The sequence below is a fragment of the Vicia villosa genome, linkage group LG1 (genome assembly GCF_029867415.1).
Source record: "Vicia villosa cultivar HV-30 ecotype Madison, WI linkage group LG1, Vvil1.0, whole genome shotgun sequence".
Taxonomy (NCBI): Eukaryota; Viridiplantae; Streptophyta; class Magnoliopsida; order Fabales; family Fabaceae; genus Vicia; species Vicia villosa.
The window spans coordinates 225,503,680-225,508,392 of NC_081180.1; the positions used below are offsets into that span (position 1 = coordinate 225,503,680).

The 4,713-nt window shown below is 35.6% G+C and overlaps 1 pseudogene; it reads left to right on the forward strand.

The window, feature by feature from the left end:
- The first annotated feature begins 372 nt into the window (after positions 1-372).
- Positions 373-2,606, forward strand: LOC131623184 (leucine-rich repeat receptor protein kinase HPCA1-like; annotated as a pseudogene).
- The last annotated feature ends 2,107 nt before the right edge of the window (positions 2,607-4,713 follow it).

The following is a 4,713-nucleotide window of genomic DNA, read 5'->3' on the forward strand; positions in this document are numbered from 1 at the left end:
ATGTCATACACAGTAAGTAAACATTCCATAAAAATATGAATATTTTCCTAATCCTATTTATCAGCTAATTATATATAAATTTAAGTTCACCAATCACCATATACATGTCTTGTTTCTTTGCTTTTGCCTTAAAACTTGATGTTTCCTTGGCATCCACATCAGTTGCCGCTCCAAGTTGCTTTAATACAAAAGCCTGTGCAAACAACTATGCAATATTGTACATAATACAAATATTTCACACCAACTTATTCTTAATTTTTGTCACCAACTTATTGTACGTATTATCATATGAATAAGGTTGGTTAAAACATTCTTGTTATTCACATCTTTGAAAAAATTTATTATTTCATTCTTGTTTCAATTCAACATCACCAAAAAAAAAGTGTTTTGAGTAATGGAACATCAACATAAACTGTTTCCTCTTCTGGTGTTACTTCTGTTCCAAGTTTCGATTGTTGCATCACAGACAGATAGTGGAGATTGTAAGTTTTATTCAAATTTTGTGATGTTTTTATGACATGAGAATGTGAAAATCTATGTTTGTTCATGGAAAGTGTTTATGTGCAACATTATTGGAGAGTTTAGTTTTTTATAGAAGTTGTGTTGATGCAGTTACGGCTCTTTCGTCTCTTATACAATCATGGAAAAACAAACCGTTAAATTGGGTTGGTTCTGATCCTTGTGGAGGTGATTGGGATGGAATTCGTTGCGCCAATTCAAGAATCACCGAACTGTTAGTTATTGCTTTCTTTGTCAGTTTGTCTGCTATTTCTGTATAATTTTGATTATGTATAATTTTAATAAGAGTGCTAATTTTTTTCAGGAAACTACCTGGCTTGAATTTGGAGGGTCAGCTTTCTTCAGCAATTCAGTCCTTATCTCAACTTGATACACTGTAAATTTTCTACTTCTCATCTGAATTAATGTTTTTCGATTTTAGGTTTACTTTTTGTTGTGTATTCGGTTGTAGTGAAACTAATACCATGTTGTTTTTGTTCATATAGTGATCTTTCGCACAACGCGGGCATGACAGGAACGATTCCGAAAGAAATCGGGAATTTGAAAAACCTCAAATCCTTGTAAGTAACGAAATCTATAAATTTCTTCTTTGAGTTAGTATGATTTTGGTATTTATATGTTTTCTTTTAACTGTTTTTTTTTCAGGGCGTTGGTTAACTGCAGTTTCTCTGGGCCTATTCCAGACTCAATAGGATCTTTAAAGAAGCTGGCCTTTTTGTAAGGGTTCCAACTTCATAGTTCTGATAAATCGTGTTGGCGTCCTTAGATAACGCTCCTTAGATAACGCGTTTACGAACCACTTATCGCGTTTACGAACCACTTATCGCGTTATTGATTTTCATGCAGAGCGTTGAATTCGAATAAGTTCAACGGAAACATTCCGCGCACTCTTGGTAATCTAGCCGTCCTTGATTGGTTAGATCTTGATGATAACCAGCTGGAAGGGTCTATTCCTGTCTCTGATGATCAAGGTCAACCAGGTCTTGACATGCTCCTTGAGGCCCAACATCTGTATGTCTTTTCGCATTCTCAACTTCTACTCAATATTTCTACACTAACATTTCATTTCAATGAATGATCGATTATTATGTCTACTTCTTGCAGTCATTTGAGGAATAATAGACTCTCAGGTCCGATACCGCCAACACTTTTTAACTCCAGCATGATTCTAAAACATGTGTAAGTCGAAAATAATTTCGTAATTTCGTAATTTTCAAAACATATGTAAGTCACAAAATAGTTTCTCTATTTCGTAATTTTCAAAACATTTTATATAAATTTTTCATAAACGCCGATAAATTTATAAGGACTATTTGTATATATTTTTCTTGTTGAATATATTTTTGCAGCTATTTATCTCACAATGAACTGAATGGCTCTCTGCCGGATTTTACCGGAATGACTAGTCTCACCTACGTGTAAGTAGTATAACACGGACGTTACGGTTGTATTTTACGATACAATGATTTTAACTTGCATAATGTGATATAAAAACTGTTTGCAGGGATCTGAGTGACAATAATTTTGTTTCTTCTGATATTCCTTCATGGGTTTATGCTTCTAGTCTGCCCGATCTGACGACAGTGTATGTTTCTCCATCCTTATCGCATTAGAACAGTTTCTAGCTAATCTCTTTTTTAGAGCTTATTAGAAACTATCTTATCATATAGCATGTAGTTAAGTAGTTTATATTTTGAGTTTGTTTCGATAAGCTTGTCGTGAAAATCAGCTTATGCGTAGTTACTGAAATTTGTCTAACAGAATACTGAAGGACAACCAGCTCAGTGGCACATTAAATCTCAGCGCTGGCTACAGAAGAAGTCTGCAACTCATTGATTTGCAAAATAATGGTATTACCGAACTCGAGTTGGGAAACCAGAAATTGAATTTCGACTTGAGGTAAGCTTCGTCGTATTAGCATGGACTCAAACTACTTGACACTGGTTTTTGTTCTGAGAATTTTATTGAATGTTTATGCAGACTGGCTCAAAACAAGATTTGTCTTGAAAATGGAGTTTCTAATGAGGTTTACTGCAAAGCTCCTCCTCAAGTCATTCCTTAATTTTAAAAATCCCAACCACGTATGAGAGTTACTTATATCCATATATAGATTAAAGCAATCTAGCAGATAATGATTCTCTAAATTAAATGCCGCCTTAATTTCGAAGGGTTATTCTCAATCCTCTTCTGATAATTTTTTATCCGCTAAAGAAATCAATAACTCCTTTTCTACAATATCAATATATGTTGATGATGTGCCTGCATGCCTACCTCCACCCCATGCTAAAAGGAACAAAACTACTCCAAAATGCAGACATGCCCTTATTTGATCATGCATGATACAAAAAGTTGATTAAGGAGGTTGATCTATGTCATTAACACAAGACATTATATATGCGCCTCAGTTAACACGTGAGCTCACCAGCAAATCTCCATAATAAAATTGTCATCGATGTTCTAATGAACTTGAAATCCTTTTTTCTACATACACACACGTAGGCAGAGAGAGGGCCAAACTGAAGTAAGAATTTTCATATTTTGCAGGTCTCCCACTCCACCGCGTCAGAAGTCGTAATTCAACATCACCATGTACTTCCTATCATTTTTAGTTCCTGAATGAAATAGTGGTGCCATATGTGGGAATCAACTTTCGGTTCCTACGATTTTCACGCATTCACATTTGTATTCCAACTTCATAGTCAGTAACTTCCTCCAATCACTAGGACAAAAGCATTCGCAATCAAGCGCGAGAATTCATGAAGTCTTGATTCAAACAAACATAATCTCAATCTATTTTCCTCAGATTTCTAAATCTTTAGTTCTTACTATCATTAGTGATGGCTGGATCTAAGGCTACCAGATCCGCTGGTACCCGAGAAACTCGTCTCCACTACTTTAACAGCAAGTAATCAATCTCCTTTACCTCCTCCATAAAACACCATAGATCTTCGAAAGTTTGTTTCGCTACATCAGGATCTTGTAATGCAGTCAGAAGCCCTGTCTGGCCTTTACATTCTGCAAGCAAGCTTCGACGAACAAGGTGCTAACAAACTGTTGAGTAGGATATCCAACATCGTTGTCGCACGCTCGCGAAAAATGAACAGAGTCACCACTAACATATTTATCCCATAAGGGAAAGGAACGCCAGCAAACCTAGCAAAGAATAAGAACAAGGTCTTGCGACCAGAGAATCTAGGTACGGGAGTCGGTTACGCAAGGGGAAGGTACTAGCACCCCTCGCGCCCATCGTACTCGATGGTATCCACCTATGTTTGTTTCTATCTAAAGGGTGTGTACTATATCTATGCCTACATGCGAATGAATGCAAAAGAAATACGGGGAAAAGAAGGAATATTTACAATTGTGCTCGCTTAGGCCCCGCAACCCAATACCTATGTATCCTTTTCAGGAATCAGAGCGTCGTAGTTCGGCTCAATAGTTTCTATTTGTTTTTGTGTTTTTTAGGTAAACAGAGGTTAAGGTCACACTCCACGATGCTCGACCCTAAGAGACTTACACGTCTAAGTATGGAATGGACTTAGCTTGTTCTTAGCAGCAGAATGAAGATTGGTTTGTGTCTTTTAGTGTAATTCCATGATGACAAAACCCACTACAAGGCTTCACACCACTTCCTTACTTTGTTTTAAATCTGATCATTTATTAGGTATTTTAAGTGTTTTTTGGTTGTGTATTTTTAGGGGGAATTTATTTGTGACTTAGATCATACGAAAAAAGTTTGAGTATTTAGAGAAATACACCAAGGCCTACACCTCAATCATTTCTCTAAATAGCGGTTAAGAAATACACCAAGGTCTACGCCTCAATCATTTCTCTCCCGCTAGGTAGAAAAGAAATACATCGGGGCCTACGCCCAAATCATTTCTTTCCTACCATGAAAAAGTAGTAGCGTGATCTTTGTCGTATTTATTAGGTTTTTGAAGATTGAAAAAAAAGAAAAAGAAATGAGAAGGGAACTAACCTAATTCTAATCTATGTTGTGATAGGGAATTTCTAATCTAAAAGGATCAATTTACATTGCATAAATGCATCAAAAATATTTATAAAAAAAAACTATACAATTCATCAAAATAATATGTAAAGCAAGTAAGAGAAATTCAATTAAAATTCTATTTAAAACTTGAAATGGAACCTAAGAATTTACGTGTACAATTATACAAATGTTAACTAGCTTCA